This window comes from Andrena cerasifolii, chromosome 7, assembly GCF_050908995.1.
Source record: "Andrena cerasifolii isolate SP2316 chromosome 7, iyAndCera1_principal, whole genome shotgun sequence".
In the NCBI taxonomy this organism is placed as follows: domain Eukaryota; kingdom Metazoa; phylum Arthropoda; class Insecta; order Hymenoptera; family Andrenidae; genus Andrena; species Andrena cerasifolii.
This window is the reverse complement of record NC_135124.1, coordinates 1,659,712-1,677,871: the sequence shown is the minus strand read 5'-3', so window position 1 is coordinate 1,677,871 and position 18,160 is coordinate 1,659,712. Positions and strand designations below refer to the sequence as shown.

The window sequence follows — 18,160 nt, the reverse complement described above, 5'->3', positions numbered from 1 at the left end:
ACATGATGTTTAATGAGAAGGGTGGGGAGGGTGTGTGGACCCTAAATCTAAAATTATTGCTTCGGGAATTTATTAGTTTCAGAGATATTAATAAAAAAACTTTTAGTATGTCTGTTGACTTATTCCGACACAACGCATTCCAGTTTTCAACTTATTCCGGGTATTAGTATTGGTTGGGGCTAGAAAAGTGGGGGTGGGGGCGCCTGCTTGCGGGCGCGTAAATCATGGTAGCGAACCGGTGTGAGTTTGGAGATTTGAATTCAAAACTTGCGGATGCGATCCATCCTATTATACAGGGTGGATACCTATTACTCTATTGATAGTCAATACTCTAGGGGGGTGATTCTATGGGTACAAATAAGATGAAAATATAGAATACACTTTTTTAATATCGCGCTTCGTTTTCAAGAAAATTGGCTTTAAATTTCAGCTAAATACGCGTGCCATTTAGATGCCAGAGAGGCACGCGGATGTGAGGGGATCGCGTCCAATTGTCCGTAGAACAAATTGGAGGTGCAGGATGGATCCCCGTTAGGGCTACGTATGAGCAGTTAAAAAAAATTTAACAATAATTTGTTATTAGAATTTTGGAAACTAATAAATACCCGAAGTTACAATTTTAGATTTAGGCTCCACACCCCCTCCCCATCCCCCCATCAAACCTCGTGTCGATCGACCACTGGGGCCATTCGGAAGTATATCCAAATTATCCTTGAATATTAATATCAAACTTACTTCTTCAATATCCGAGTGTTCACTCCAAAAAACTGCGGTTTGTGTCTGTGACACAACCTATCCGATTTTTTAGTGCCTTTTTTATTTGTTTGAAGTCGGTTTTTTTTCGTGAACGTTCAACCTTTCCATGCTAGAAGCAACTAAAGTAAAAAAAACGGTTTTTGCTTCAAAGTTGAATAACTCGGCCAAAAAAAATCGCACAAGAATTTTATTACTCTCTTTTTACTCAGAAAAGTAGCCGCTTTCGACTGGTATGAGTGCAATTTCTTTAAAAAATTCATACTCGTAGAACTTTCGCAATTTCGGTTATTCATCTATACCCTTCTTACGCAGTAAGGCCCAAAGTACTTCGTATGAAACTTCAAGCCTGGACCAGCCTGCGTTCTTTTAATTGCTATCAGCTGGCCCTGCCTGTACTCCGTGCGGTTCTTGTCAAATGATTTTCTGTTCTGCGCTTGGACCTCCGCGATTTTCCCCTTCGCTGTTAATCGCATCTTGTCACGCTCTTCTTGAAACATAACGATCCACTTATCCTCTATCAATTTTCTGATCTCAGGATCCTCACGCATTCTTATACGTGTACCAAACAATAAACGAAAAGGTGTTGTATTGGTACTCCTACTCGGTGTCGCGTACAGATATTACTGAGCTGACTCGAGGTATTTGTACTACTCCTCCGGCTTTGGCGCAGCTAATTTGGTCAGCAACGATATGAGCGTCCTATTGACCCTTTCTATCTGCCTCTTCGCTCGTGGCATCCCCGTTGTGATCAATACGTGACAAATCCCTTCCTGTTTACAATAATCCTTAAAGGCGTCAGACGTAAAACTCGTACCGCGATCGGAAATAATTCGCTTGGGATTACCGAATATTACGGACTGCTTCCTTAAACGGTCAATGACTTCAGCAGAACTCGTCGACTTTGTCGGATACAACCAAACAAACTTCGTGAACGCATCGATAACAGCGAAAACATGTCGATAAGACTTCTTCGTAGACTGCAACGATCCAAGATGGTCAACGTGGTACGTATCAAACGGCACTTCCCCCATATCAATTCTAAACAAAAACCCCTTCTGCTTACCATGTTTCCGCTCGGCTAGTAACGCCTGAGTCTTAATCACCCTAAAGTGACCGCGTTCGTGCACCCGGCGGACTACCTGTACCTGCATTGGTTTAGGTACGACCACCAGCGTACATGTTGTCACAAATTTTCCACAATTCGTCGTCTCCCCGTTGAGCTTCACGCAACCTGACAATAATTCCGTCGACATCTTCCTCTACTAGCATAATCGAAGGCAACGAGTTTATACTCAGAGCGTCGACATGAACCATACTTCTACCTGGCCTATGCTCAATCGTATACTGGAAATCCTGGAGCAGAAGAGCCCATCTAGCTACTCGTATGCATAAATCTTTCTTACTCATTGTCAACGTAAACGCCTGACAATCGGTAACAATTTTAAATGAAATTCCTAACAGATAAACTCAAAACTTTTTCAAGGATTTAATGATCGCTATGACTTCAAGCTCATAACTCGGATATTTCTCCTCGGCAGACGTAATTTTCCCGCTCGCATAACACACGAGATGGAAGGCACCATCCTCGGTATCGCGCTGTAATAAAATTGCTCCATACCCTAAGCCAGACGCATCAGTGTGCAACTCTGTCTCGGCGTCCGAACGATATAATTTAACGATCAATCGAACTTACCTGTATGTGAAGTTCGATCGTAATTATACGAGACTCTCACCCGAGATGAATACAAGTGTAATAGCACTTATTTTACCTACTAACAGTCACGGTTTTAGAGTTTTAAACCTAAAAATCTGGGCTCCCGGCCCTCACGGGCCTGGCGCCCTCCCGCGGCTCGACTCGTCATATCGTTTAAAGCTTTAAAATAAAAACAAAATTGTTTGTACAAATTACTGGGCAAAAGAAATTGCAACATTTCTTAGGGTACCTTCCCTGGGTGGGACTGTAATCATCTCGGGCAAGAGTCTCGTATAATTACGATCGAAATTCATATACAGGTAAGTTCGTTTGATCTGTTGTGAAACAACCACCGTTTAGCATCGAGCCCGCAAGACGTGTCCCAATGCTAAGGAGTCCGCGAACGGTGCGCGGATAACGAACGTTGCACAGCCACGGGTCATCGGACAGCGACCATTAGGCCCCACCGTGACCCAAAATGACCATATATAACCACCGCCCAAACGGGGCTGGCGCTCTCAACTTTTGCGAATCGATTAGCGATCACTACCGTGATCGCCGCGCCATTGTCAGTTCAAGCTCAATAAATCTTTGTTCACTCTACGGTGAGTTCCAACTCTTAAACCGGCTAAAGATCCACTACCTTCGGTTCATACCGAATCCCCGTTCCCGGCACCTACACCCGTACTATCGGAGCCCGGAGGACGACCCTTCAGAGACCAGCCCACGGCAACCGACGAGATTCTCAGGGAGAATCTCAGCCCCGGCAACCTCACAACAAAATTGGTGGCAGCGGTGGGATCCAGCCCACGTAGAGGACCAGGTGAGCCTTACTGGCGAGAGCAACGCAGATCTACCACAGCCAATACCGACCAGCAACGGAGGCAGTAGATCAACTAGCAGTGCTGTCAACGACCACTCCACGACGACGACAACGATGCAGCTGCTACTGTTCGTATTGTAAGTGCGAGATCTAATACATACGTTGAGCGTCGCGTCGCAGAAAATTTTTCATGCGCCGAGCGGCATCAGCAGGGCCTAACCTCGAGCGAAATCTAGGCGTAATAGAAAGACGCGAAACCGTAGTACTGGACATAAGTCGAATAGGCACTCCACGCCGAACACGTAGCTTACCCGCGATCGCACCCAGCGACGAAGAATACGCGGCGGCGGTCGATGCGATTATCGAAACCAACGAGAGCGCGATAGACGGCCCAAATCGGCCAGTAGGACACGATAGTTCAATAACTGAAGCATTACAAGGATCGCTAGGACCCGACGAACACGTAGTTTGGGAACGACTGTTCCCCTTCGAGGATTTAGATTCGAGTTTACTTCCTCCCATAGCGTTGGATACGTCTGGCGTTAGGTCTGGGTTAGGTCTGGGTTACCTGACGGTCGTGCGTCGCATGGCGAGGGACCGGGCGTGTTGGGTGGCCGTCTCCGTGTATGCGGAGGCGGTCATGGGAGAGAAGGAGGAGGCGGAACGCGAGCGGGAGATGACGGGTCACCCGTCCCGTCTCGCGGCCCCCAGACGCCGAGGTCGGCGAAGATGACCTGGAGCCGGGGGAGGTCGGGTGGTGACGTAGTTCAGCGCGTCACCCCGCTCCCCGACGGCGAATCACCGGGTCTGGGGGGCCCCCCTCTTCGGGGCCACCTTGGGAGGTGGTGGCAGTGCCACGGGGTTGCCGTCGGCGTCGCGTCGTGGCAGGTCGCGACGTGCGGCGGCGGCGTAAAGATCTGGGGGTCCTCGTTTCTGAGGGCCCCCTCGGGGGGTAGCCGAACATCCGCTACCCCCCCGGGAGCCGCGCTATAAGCGCTCTTTTTTTAACGCGCTCCCGTCGTAGGCGATCGAACAGATAGGGTGAGTTCGGCGGTCAACGGGACCGTCATTGCACTCTGCCCCTGCCCCGGGGTGTCCGCTTGCGGCTCTCCCGGGTGCGGCGGCGGAAGAACGGTCCCTTGGATCATTTGACCAGGTGCCGTCTCCCCGCCCGGCCACTGTCCGGGTTACTGTTCGATCGCGGGGGTCGCGGGGTGAGGGTGCCGGGGGGCACACTCACCCCTCCGCAACACCATGCGACCCCCAGAAGTGGCGACGCGGACGAGTGGTCCGTCGCGCGTCGCCGGAGTTTCGGGAAGGCCCCGCCGTCATCGCGCGGGGTTGTTGAGCGCGGAGTTCGCCTTTGCGCTGAGGGGGGGGCAAGCGGATGTATCGCTAGTTTGCTCCCGCGTACAGTCCCTCCCCTCGTGCGCGCGACTCCGCGCCCGAGGAAGACCACCGTGGAGTTTTAGTGGGTGCAAGCCCCACATAACCCCGTCCCTCCCCCGGGGGCCGGGGTATCCGTTAGGGATTTCTCCACGTCAAAAAAAAAAAAAAAAAAAAAAAAAGGTCTGGGTTACCTTCGGGCGACGAGGATACGGCGGATCACACCCTGGCCAGATGCCGGGAGTGGGTCGACGATCGCCATGTCCTCGAGTTGCAGCTGGGCCCGGATCTCTCGCTGCCGACGGTCGTGCGTCGCATGGCGGGGGACCGGGCGTGTTGGGTGGCCGTCTCCGAGTATGCGGTGGCGGTCATGGGAGAGAAGGAGGAGGCGGAATGCGAGCGGGAAATGACGGGTCACCCGTCCCGTCTCGCGGCCCCCAGACGCCGGGGCCGGCGAAGATGACCTGGAGCCGGGGGAGGTCGGGTGGTGATGTAGTTCAGTGCGTCACCCCGCTCCCCGACGGCGAATCACCGGATCTGGGGGGCCCCCTTTTCGGGGCCATCGTGGGAGGTGGTGGCAGTGCCACGGGGTTGCCGTCGGCGTCGCGTCGTGGCAGGTCGCGACGTGCGGCAGCAGCGTAAAGATCTGGGGGTCCTCGTTTCAGAGGGCCCCCTCGGGGGGTAGCCGAACATCCGCTACCCCCCCCCCCCGGGAGCCGCGCTATAAACGCTCTTGTTAACGCGCTCCCGTCGTAGGCGATCGAACAGATAGGGTGAGTTCGGCGGTCAACGGGACCGTCATTGCACTCTGCCCCTGCCCCGGGGTGTCCGCCGGGCCTAGGCCCGGTCGCCGCTTGCGGCTCTCCCGGGTACGGCGGCGGAAGAACGGTCCCTTGGATCATTTGACCAGGTGCCGTCTCCCCGCCCGGCCACTGTCCGGGTTACTGTTTGATCGCGGGGGTCGCGGGGTGAGGGTGCCGGGGGGCACACTCACCCCTCCGCAACACCATGCGACCCCCAGGAGTGGCGACGCGGACGAGTGGTTCGAGTGGACGAGAAGGCCCCGCCGTCATCGTGCGGGGTTGTTGAGCGCGGAGTTCGCCTTTGCGCTGAGGGGGGGGGGGGGGGGGCAAGCGAATGTATCGCTAGTTTGCTCCCGCGTCAAGTCCCTCCCCTCGTGCGCGCGACTCCGCGCCCGAGGAAGACCACCGTGGAGTTTTAGTGGGTGCAAGCCCCACATAACCCCGTCCCTCCCCCGGGGGGCGGGGTATCCGTTAGGAATTTCTCCACGTCAAAAAAAAAAAAAGGTCTGGGTTACCTCACAACAGATCGTTAAATTATACTTCGACTCTCGCCCTCGAGATTACAAGTGTAACTCTTCAGAGCATGACAAACATTTTTTTTTTTTTTGAATATTCTTAATATGTGAATATAAATGTATGTTATACCTGAACTCAATGCAAAAGCTATTTTAGATCTTTGTAATTATGACCACATATTTTTGGTAACGCTTAAGTTTACTTAGTCCGTTAATACCGCTGACACAAACCCGTTACTATCTTGGAGGATGATTGGCCTTTTACAAAAGTTAGCAAACACGGTTGAATTTTTTAACCAACCGGCTGTCTTTTTGATCAGGTCTAGGCTTAACCCTTTTTCCGACGCTCTCGAAGTCGACGCATGCCTCGTACTATGTGCCGTAAAAAACACGTCTATGTCACACTCGGAAAGAACTAACCTGATCCACTTACTCAGAGTTTGGCTGGATACCGGCCCATGCGGTTTGCGAAAAGATAGAAACAATAACTTTTCTTCCTTTTTAATACACTTAGTAGCCTCCACATACCTTAGAACAGTCTTAACCACACACAGTTCGGGTTTGTTGGTAAAAAATGGAAGGTCTAAAAACTGGCTGTGACGCTCCCGGTCTCGATGTTTTAACAAGCCGAGGGATTTTAATCCCTACACCCTGCGTCGAAACAATGATATTTCCTACCAAGATGAGAGAAAAGGTTTGTACTCTACGAGCTGTAGCAACGGCTAACAGAATGTTCGTCTTATAAGACAACTGCCGTAATAAGAGCTGTTCCAGGGGAAACAGCTTGCTCATTTTTGTTAAGACCGGACTTACATCCCATGTTGTTTCATAACGAGGCGTACTCGGTCGCAAACTAAATATACCCTTCATGAAACGGGATATATATATACATTGTGTGTAAGGTTTTCTGACGCTATTAACGAAATAGCGACTCTTGCGGAGTTGAGCGTTCCGTAGGAGGCTTCCTCTTCAAATTTTTTGGATAGGAACTCTAGCACCGCTGAATGTGTGGTTTCCAAGGGGTCACAGCTTCTTTCTTGAGAGAAGCTCCACCATTCCTTTAATGTTGTATTATATTGTTTGATTGTTGCTCCTGTCAACGAGGCGATCATAATACGCAATGATGCAATGAGAATGATTTTCCTTAAAACCTTTGGAATAATGGAAACCATGGTTGCGTTGTCCAAAGCGGGATCACAACCACACCAGACGCTCCTTCATTTAGAATCTTTTCAAGGACTCTAGGGATCACCGCGAAAGGTGGGAACGCATAGAAATCCCTATCCTTCCAATTTATTGTAAACGCATCTGTTTAATCTTATGCCTCGTGAAGGCGGTGTGGCTCGCCACTGGTCAGGCCAGGGAAGGGATGCACTCCAAAGACTTTGTCCACCGAGTGATGTGACAGCACGTTTATTTGGCCAAGTGGGCGTTGTTACAAGAATTCGAGCACTCCACACAGAAATTGAACACGAACAAGCACGACTCACAAAACACGCAGTTAACACGAACAGAAAGATGTACAGAAACTATGTACAATGCGCTGGGCGCAATGGCGCGAAGGGCCGTTTTAAACGAGTTCAGAACTGTGGGTCGCTGGGCGACAAAGAAGGATTCACGTATTTGTGCGTGCGAGAGCGTGTTGTTGTCGTCAGAGGTGTTCTGCGTACTAACTGCCGGGTTCTCGGAAGCGCGCAACGCTCGAATCCAGGCAAAAACGTGTGACCCACGTAACCGTCTTACCGAACGATGTGTTACCGTGTTTACACGCTCTCGCACGCACATTTAAATATGTGCAACAGCTGATCGCTGAATCTCTGCCGCAACACATCAGTATTCATCGTATTCAGATCTCTCTTTCAAGCGCAATATACTGGGCATTTTGCATTAGCACGTGAAGCGAAGAGGTCAATAGACGGTGACCCAACACGCCGTACAATATGTTGGAAGGCATATTCGGCCAGTTCCCACTCAATATCAATATTCTTTATCCGTGATAAGAAGCATGGACCCATAGCCTACGGGTCTCACACCAGTTCCAAATATCTGCCGCTAGGTTATGTAATTGAGGAAACTGAGTCCCTCCCATTTTATTTATATATGCCTTCGCTGTTGTGTTATCAACCCTGAGCTGAATTTGACAGTCCGGCAGGTCTGTAGTAAAATCATTTAAGCGCTGTAAACGCTGCCATTAGCTCTAAGGAGTTAATATGCAATTCTGTTTCCTTTTCCTTCCATAACCTTCCATGTGCCGTCTTTCCCTCGCAAAAGGCACCCCATCCTGTCAGAGAGGCGTCGGAAAAAATTTCCCTTCTATAAGACGCGGGCCGTATTAATCTATTCGAATTATCTAATCTCTGATGCCACCATACTAAATCCGAAGCTATATTCAAGATCTTGACATTTAGCCCTTTTTAGTAATTTGCAATGCAGCGCTGCATACTCCACAGCTAGGCAAGCCGCGACTAGAGACCCCATTAATTGGGCAAACTCCCTAATCCTACATCGTCGCCTCTTGAAAAAGAGAGACACCATATTTTTCAAGTATTCCAGTTTTTCTGGGTTAACTCAATCGCAATTTTTTCCGAGTCTATTATGAGCCCAAAGTATTTACACCTTGCACTTGGCGTAGAATCACTTTTTTTTATAATTAATCATAAACCCCAACGACATAAGGAGATCTACCGTTGCCTGAATATTTGCATTGCAAGATTCTGCATCCTTCCCTAGGCATAGGATATCATCGAGGTATATGACTGACAGATGCGACTTTGAGCGTAAATGGCTAATCTCTGGTTTCATTACTTTCGTGAATACCCATGGACTCGTACACGGGCCAAATGGCAAGCAGGTATACTCATATAAGTGATTGTCAAAAAAAATCTTACAAACCTTCTACACTCTTTATGTAATTGGATTAGGAAGTAGGCGTACTGTGCGAACATCTTCCAGCTTAAAATGGACTGGATCTACGAACTCATTTAGCTGCTTCAAGTTTAACTATGAGCCTGTTTGAGCCATCAGATTTTGACATCAGGAACACATTGGAAATAAATTGACCATCGACTGGTTCGCAAGGTTTTATTGCAGCTCTCCGCAATAAACTATCTATTTCCTTTCTAATTTCCAGAGATTCCCTCTGCGACCAGCTGCGCAAAGGAGGTAGCGATGACTGAGTAACCTCTAACGGGTTTCCTGCTTCGCGTTCTTTTGTCCGTTGGGTGCTGGACGATAGGGTTTCTGCGCCTGTTTCGCAGATGTGAAACGATTGCGTGGTACTCGCTGCGATGGTTTCGGTACAAAATCCATCCCTGAACCCGTCTGTACCATTGGCCTCAGTGCAGACGGATGTTGCGAGTGTCCCTGGTTGTAGCTCGGTGTATGCTTTTTCAATAATTATTGAGACTTCATTCTTTGTCCTACCTTGTCGACCGACCTAGCCTCTTTCAACTTTTCGCCGAGCTTCGCTCCAAAGAGGAATTCGTCTGTAACAGTTTTCTCCAGCACCGATGCCACCTGCTTATTTATGCTAGGTATAATACACGATTTTCGGGCCACTGTTTATCCCCTATACACCTCTGCAAGGAGCTGGGATGTCTCCCACAGCTCTTCAATTGCCTTTCTTACATCGATATCTTTTCTCTTCTAAGTAAGTAAAGGATCAATGACTTTACCCAAAGCTGATAAGGCAGAACTCACTAAATTCTGAGTCTTGCAGAAATATTTGTCCCTCTTCAGATAGCTGTCATTTAACGATGCTGCGACCTCTGGGTTCAGCGTCGGTGCTTCCAAGAAGCAGGCACCCTCATCTAAATGCTTCTTTAAGAGGACCTCTTTCACTTCTTTCTTCTGACCCTCGTTGAGCCTGACGGTCCATCGCAACGAAATATGAGGCGAGAGCGTTAACTCACCTTCTTTTGATTCTGGAAATTCTTGACAATTATTGACAAAGTCTCTGCGTCTAAGGGTACAGATACGTCTGCTACCTCAATGGGTAATGGCTGCTCCAAAGGGTTGGTGCTCGAAGTAGAGGCTTCATTCTGTCTCCCCACCACGGTAACAGATGTTACTATTGAGAGCGCACGATTTCTGCTTGAGGTGGGTGCTGTATTTAGGTAAAAGGGACCCTGGTCCGCTATTGTAGATATACTTCGGCCTTATCTTACCTCTCGTGTAAGCTCAACCGTAAATTTTTTGTCGATCATAAACTTATCTCGCGTATAAGTTCGATCCTTACGCCATCGTGTTATGTCTCGCAGAACCTCAGCGTTTACAGGAAAAATGTAGGAATTACCCATCATAACTCACCTGCATAACTCGATAAATCCAGCGGTCTCAACATATTTTCGTCTGTAATTATTTCCCTGTCTGAAATTGTACCTTCATTATTGGAAACAAAAAAGCGCGTAGACGCCACGCGATCCGTCCTCCTTTTTAACTTTCTTTCCAGCTTTTTTAATATCCTCAACAGTCTATCATCCTTATCACCCCTCGTGGACTTTTCCTTGTTCTTACCCATTTCTTTCTGGTATACACACCAATATTTTATCCTTAAATAATCTTAATAATCGAAAGAAAAATTTGATCGAAGAAATCCACGACGGGACTGCTTCGGCACGAAAAAACGTTATGACGAGTCGAGCCGCCGGAGGGCGCCAGGCCCGCGACGGCCGGGAGCCCAGATTTTTAGGTTTAAAACTCTGAAATCGTGACTGTTAGTAGGTAGAATAAATGCTACTACACTTGTAATCTCGAGGGCGAGAGTCGAAGTATAATTTTAATACTGGTGTACTACTGAACGTTGACTTCAGCTTATTAAACGCTTCCAGTTCCAACGCACCAAACCTAAATTTAACATCCTTTCTCAACAAATCCGACATTGGGCGCGCTATAACCGAATAACGATGGATAGATTTTCTAAAGTATCCTGTTAGGCCTAAAAAACTCTGAACGTCCTTCACACAATGAGGTTTCGGGAATTTAATTACGGCTCTAGTTTTATGTTCTGACGGCTGAATGCAAGTATTTTTGACAATATGCCCTAAGTATTCTACCCTCGTTTGCAAAAGATTACATTTACCCCAATTCACTACTAATCCGTATTTACTCGCCACGTCCAATACAGTTTTATAGTTTGCAATTGCATTTACAATATCATTAGATAGAGCTATTATATCATCCATGTATACGCGAACGATTCCCGCCGCTATTAATTTTCTGAACACGGCATGTGTGAACTTCTGGAAAACGGCTGGCGAATTACAGAGTCCGAAAGACACCCTCAAAAACTCGTAATGGCCATTGGGTACAACAAAAGCGGTATACTTTTGACTACTTTCTTCAATGGGCACATGGAAAAACCCATTCTTTAAATCAAGTATGCTAAACACTTTAGCGCCCTGTAGCGAATGTAATTCGTCCTCTATTAACGACAAAGCGTACCTCTCCTTCCCTATTTTCTTATACAGGTACCTAAAATCAATGCAAATTCTAACTGTACCATCTTTTTTGACAACCAACACTACCGGACTCGCATAATCCGAGTGAGACGGCTGTATAATCCCATTCTCTAAGCACGCCTTTATTTGATCATCAACTATGGCTTTCTCCTTAGGAGACAATCTTCGCGCTCTTTGGTAAACAGGTACATCATCAGTAAGAATCATGTTCATCGTAACCCCTACTTCGCGTGTTTTATTAGGCTTATAATTTTCAACTAAAACTTCTATTGCCTCTCTATGTTCAGGAACTGCAATATGCGACAAATCTACTCTATTCACTGCAGGTTCAACACTAATGCTATACACTTCCGCCACGTCTAGCTTCCTAATAGAAATTTCTCCCCCTTTCATAACTAGCTCCGCGGAGTCTAGAAAATCTGTACCAATTATTAAACCGTGTGACGTCAACACGTCAGGTACAGCATGTATGTCTATTGGATATACTACATGATCTATCGTTATGTGTCGAAAATACACCTAATGTATGATGACTTTCCACCGCAACGCCGTACAGTGGAAGAAAATAACATAGTCGCTGACAAAAATCGATTCCCACGCCAAATCGAAATGAATATCAACAAAACTTGGTATACTGGGGTATTAGGTATCGCCGATTACGAATCCGTTGCAGATTTTTTGAGAAAGAAGATGGCGGATCCAATATGGCCGCCCAAACTCGGCAAAAACTAGTAAAATAGGGATCATACGAACGAAAAACGTTGTTTCTTGTAGTCATAAAGCTATAACTTTATAGTTTATGAGTCTAGGAAGTTGCAGTATACTGTATAGAATGCTATACTAAGAAATAGTTGCTACAAAATGGTGGATAACAATGAAAAAACCAACATTGTTTACTAATTTTATCATTTCCGCGGTAAATACTGCAAATACATAATTAATCTAACCATTGAATATCTATCGGAGACGAAAATAAAGATTATTGACATAAAAAAAATGTTATTAAAATTGTTTATCGTTAATCTGTTTAAACAATTTTTTAACGAAGTGACAGTGAAATTCATTTCATACAATCAAATTGATCATATTTTGTCGTAACATTATTATAAACAATTGATTGTTATTAAACAATTTGTTAACATAATTGATTTCAGTAATATTCAATAATGATAAGCGAATTTTGGAAGTTACATTGATTTTATGACGTAGCCACCCACTAAGTAAGGATTCTTGGAAATTTCATCCCCAAGGCGGTGAAAAGGGGTAAAATTGTATCGTCTCGAACTCCTTAATATCTCACAGGCCCGATTAGATATCACCTTGGTTTTCACTTACAACGGGTGCCCATACAAATGCCTAAAACCAAATTTCAGAATTTTGCCCTAACCAACCCCTAAGGGGGCGAAATGTGTTTCCACGTATTCCTTAAAATCTCTTGGGCCCGATTAGATATCAACTTGGTTTTTAGTTACAAAGGTTACCCCCACAACTGCCATTCAACAAATTTGAGGATCTTGCCCTAATCAACTCCTAAGGTGGTGAAAACGGGTATAACTTGTTTTCACGGATCCCTCTAAAGCTCTTCGGTCCGATTCGATATCGATACATGGTTATAGCCTAGCAACACAAATGCCTAAAAACCAATTTTCAAATTTAACCATCCTAATAAAAACCTTATTTTGTAGACAGTAAGCTATAAATATGCTCATACTTATTTAGAATTTAAGAACATATGATGCTGCAGACAAAATTGGGCAAATAAGAATTTGCTTATATTTTTTGATGTTATAGAAATGATTTTTCAATTTCATAAAATATTATGTAAATACGCAAAATCATCTAAATTAAAAAAGAAAAAAATAAATGCAATACGACACATAGTTTCACAGATAAAAGTTTATAAATATAGCCCGGTTTCAAAAATGGATACGCAAAAAGTAATCAATTCACAACTGTGGTTCTGAAACAAATTCAGAACCATCAAAATAATAACTAACTTCCTCTAATTTCACATGAGCTAGGTACATCATGTTTCATTTTGATAAAAATTCCTGACATCGACGTCAAAAAGTTATCGAATTTGGCGTGGGATGACCTTCCTGCTATGTTAGGCTTCGCCATTCGAAAAATAAAAACACATAGTATTCTATTTGTAATATTGAATACATCATAAATGTTTGTAATTTCATTCATATATCAATTGGTCCAAAAATCCCATTTCTTGTACAATATGCATAACTACATTATGAATGGTGATAATTTTATGAACATTAACGATTTACTTTTGAAAAAGCTTTGGCATTATCAGCGATTAACAAATGAAAACTTCTGAAAATTGACTGTTGTTATGTCCAAATAAATTGTTAATCCTTAAAAACTTATATATCATTAACTTTGTTTATTTATAACTAAATATTTTATTAATAAAAATATACATTATTTCTGAAAATTATTTATAATAATATTTCACTTATACAAATATTTAAAGTAGGTGTTTATAAAATGATCTATAAAATTTAATAAATTCAGAAGAAGACGTAAATGTAGTTTTAAGAATTGATATATAAATTAAATTAATTGATTTTATTTATCATTATAAATTTGTTTCATTTATACTATGTATTTCGCTGTGGTTTGCAAAAGATGCAAGGTCAAGTTACTAATGTGATAAAAAATAATAAAAATAACCTACTAAATAATTTTAGTCACGATTTGCGATTCGCAACCGGGATAGTAACAATTTGTTTAACAAATTTTAATCGAGCGTATTCCTATTTTCTTCCTATTTCTCATGAGGTAATGAATTCTAGTTACCCGCATTTCTATCTCTCCCGACTTTGCGTCAACCGTATTGCAATCGGTCGAAACTCTCGGTTGACCGTTTTGCGAACCTCTCCATACATTAATTCGAACCTATCCATATATTAACGCGACCGTATTCTTGACCGGTCTAGACTCTCGGCCGACCGTAAGTCTGAGAAAAATTCTCTCTCAACCGAGAGGTAACCACCGGTTGAGAGAAAACTCCGGACTGTTCGTCGCTCACCAGTTTTGGTAGACCGAACTGTAAATGCCATATCGGCCGTCTCACTGACCCCGACAGCGACCGTAACCGAAATTCTATCGGTGTCGACTCCCTGGTTTTAACCCTCCAATTCTATCCTTTTCTTCATATCTATCATCTCTACCTTCATTTCCCCTAGTTCTCCTACCTGCTTCTCCATCTTAACCATATTTCTCTCAATCCCGTCCCAATTTTCCCCCCATCCTTCCCTCTTTCCTCGATCCCCTTTTTTAACTCCTCCATCTCCTTCCTAATTTCTTTCCTTTCCTTCCTAACTTTCACCAGCCCTTTATTCATTTCCTTCCTAATCCTCCACAGCAGCTCCTCTATGCCGCTCATCCTGTTCTCCAATGGCGGTGACCTCCCAAACTTCCTACTTTTACGGAATGCCCATTCCGTCCCCCTTCCCCCTTCCCACTACCAGATCCTCCTCCTCTTCTTCCATTCCCCTTTTGAAGTACTCTTCTATCCCTTTACTGTTTTCCCTGCTTACCACCCCCCTCTCCTCCTCTTCTCCCCTATCCACTTCCCCTTCCTCTTGCCTTCCTCTTTCTTACTTCGCATGCTCACCCCTTTCTCTCTTTCCCCGAACTCTCTTCCAATTTTCCCCCTCTTCATATTCGGCTTAGTCCTTCCCTTTCCTCCTAGATGACTCCACTCGTCTCCGTACTCTGCGCTCTCCCGCCCAATTCTTCGTAACCTCACTCTTTCCACGTGCCTCTCTCTCGCCACTTTCCTTCACTTACCTTCTCTATCTCGCGTTCCTCTATCCACTTCCACCTCCGCTTTTCGCCCCCTCTCCGACCGTTGCTCCTCGTTCTCCCTTTCACTCCTAACAACCCCTTTTTCTCCAAAACTTCCTGCGCTATACCACACCACACTGTCACCTATCTCTCCCCTCCCCTTTTCCTCAATGAGCATTAAATCAAATATCAAATAAGCAGTTTCTAATTTTTTTTACTACAATTATGGTTGTAAGTTATACGAAAGGCAACGAATTCTTAAGAATATTTAAATCCGGGTCACTAACATGGTCAGCGTGGCCTACTGCAGCTGGACCGCAGCATAGGTATTTCCACGTGGAACGGGATCGCATTCTTAAAATGGCTACCGTTTTCTTCCCAATCTGCTACATCAAATTGACTGCTTCGTCCTCTGGCGAAAGTCAAAAGCTCCCTGCGCCATCTACTGGCATTTAAAAGACTCCACACTTTTAACATCAGCTCATAGATGAGGAAAGTATCGACATATGATTGTAGTAGCATGCGTGCGGGAGGCTGTGTTGCAGTTATCAACTGTTCGCGCGCACGCGGGTTGCTAGATAAATGGATGACCCTGCATATATGTATATGGTCATGGGCATGGTGATGTACATTTACATGTATATGTATACAGGGAGTCCAATAAAACGCGGGACAATCCGGGACATGCAGTATCCTGATGTAAAACGATAACGAAAAGTCTTTTACCGTTTTGGGATCCGAGGCTTCATTCTCGAGATATTAACCCTTTCGTGAAGACGTCGTGCCATTAGTGCACACCGGACACACTAAGAGTATCTCGCGTTTTTGGAGCTCCCAATGTGTCCGTGTAAAATCTCAGAGGATTTCGATAGTATTGCTGATTAATTACCTTACTTTTACCTATACCGCCACACGGTAACATATTGTGTGAAGCATTTAGTGGAAGCCGGATATAACCGGCGCTAGTCGCGAAAGGGTTAAGGGTGCTTAACCGGTCAAATAGTGCGAACACATAGGTAACGTTTATGATTTTTTCTAGAAAAAAGTATACAATGTATGGGTCTAAAAGTGTTTCCACTTTATTCTGCTACAAATGTAGAGTATAAAAAAAATGATTTCATTTTTGCCCACTCCTGCCTGATATGCATCGTATGCCGCATCGTTGAAAAAAGAAAAGGCCTGGACTATCGCCATGATAACTCCCGACACGATCATCCAAAATAAAAAAACCAAAGAAATTCCATAATTACACATGTGTGCTTATCGCGCTACGCTCTTCCAATGTTAAGAAATAATTAGAAGATAATTGCCATATGTTTAACCGATAGGGTTCCGAAGAATGTTTTTTTTCTCACAAAAGTGTCCGCAAAAAAAATTGTGTGTATGAAAATGTTGAAGATACGAAGAGTTGAGCTCGTGCCGCAAATACTGTATGTGTAAGTAAAAGGTGTAAATACTGATCGAGCAAGGGAAGGACAGGCGTACCGACGGTGTTCGGTAGCGCGCAGTCTGTGTGTGATCGCCATAACAGCCGCCACGTGTCGAATGTAATATTTTGCGTTAATTATCTCATTAAGTTTCCTTTTCTCGAATATTTGTTTATTCCGAAATGACAAAAAACCCACAACAGTGGATACCCCGGAAGCGAGTATAATTACGAATAGAACCCTCGTTTGAACTTTTAGATTCGGTCAAGTATTTCATTTTTACAGTTACAGGCTATGGTGCGTTACAAATTCTTTCGAGAAACATGTAGTTAAAGTTTGACGCGGAGCGTATTCGTCTAGTGACGGGGACTTGTCCGTGAGCATCCTATTTTCCATGAGTTAATTCGATTAAAACAAAATTTAATTATTTTTTTATTTCAATAAATGTATTATTAATTAAAAGGAAAATCACATTTCTATCTATTATGTGTACCTGCGCCACAATCCATTGTCCAACAACACCTATTTTTAAGGCCGTCACACTGTTGGTACCACTTAACTGCCTGTAAAATCCATACCGTTAGGAATTTTGTTCTAAAATTTGATCTGGTCATTCTTGAGAGCAAGAGCTTAGATACACATTCCGGCACAGTGATGCCAGAACGGTGGGTTTTGTCCCACGGCCGCTACCACCACTCCACGACCAAGCGTACCCCCTCATAGCGTCCGTACCGCACCACACAAGCATACCCATCCCTCCATCCGTGTGCCGTACGCGCTCCCTGGCCACCGCTCTCCGGCGAGAATTCGTTTTCCCGACATCGAAGCGCTTGGCGCGCAAGCGAAAAATCAAGACTTCAAATCCCGGTGCGGATATTACTTTTTTTTTTTAATTATTCACTAATTTCTCTTTCTATATTCTCAGCAGACTAAAGGCTTAAAAACTATTAATTTACTAAGCATTTTCGAAGCTTGATTTGCTGCTAAAGTGCGATCCTCTTTTGGCTTGTATCGCACCACTCCAAGCGTAAGTACCCTACCTTCTGTCAGTGTGCCGTACGCGCTGCCTGGCCGGCGCTCTCCGCCGAGAATTCATTTCATCGAGGTTTGAACCTCAATGCGAAGATTCTACTTTTTTCATTAATTATTTTCTAACTTCTCTTTCTATATTCTCAGTAGAATAAAAACTTGAAAACTGTTAATTTACAAAGAATTTTCGCAGCAGGCTAATGTACGATGTTGGTCTTCTGCCTTTTGTATACATAAACAGAAATAATTCCTTGAAATGCTACTTACAAAATAAGCGCCGTTCTAGGATGGACTCCTTAAAATTCACGTCACAATGAGCAGTTACAAGCCAAAAGAGGATCGCACTTTAGCAGCAAATCAAGCTTCGAAAATGCTTAGTAAATTAATAGTTTTTAAGCCTTTAGTCTGCTGAGAATATAGAAAGAGAAATTAGTGAATAATTAAAAAAAAAAGTAATATCCG

The 18,160-nt window shown here is 44.7% G+C and overlaps 1 protein-coding gene across 4 annotated transcripts in view; it reads right to left on the bottom strand.

Annotated features, from left to right (window-relative positions):
- Positions 1-18,160, bottom strand: part of LOC143371638 (putative peptidoglycan muropeptide transporter SLC46) — a 160,202-nt gene that overhangs the window by 29,450 nt on the left and 112,592 nt on the right. The window lies entirely within an intron of this gene.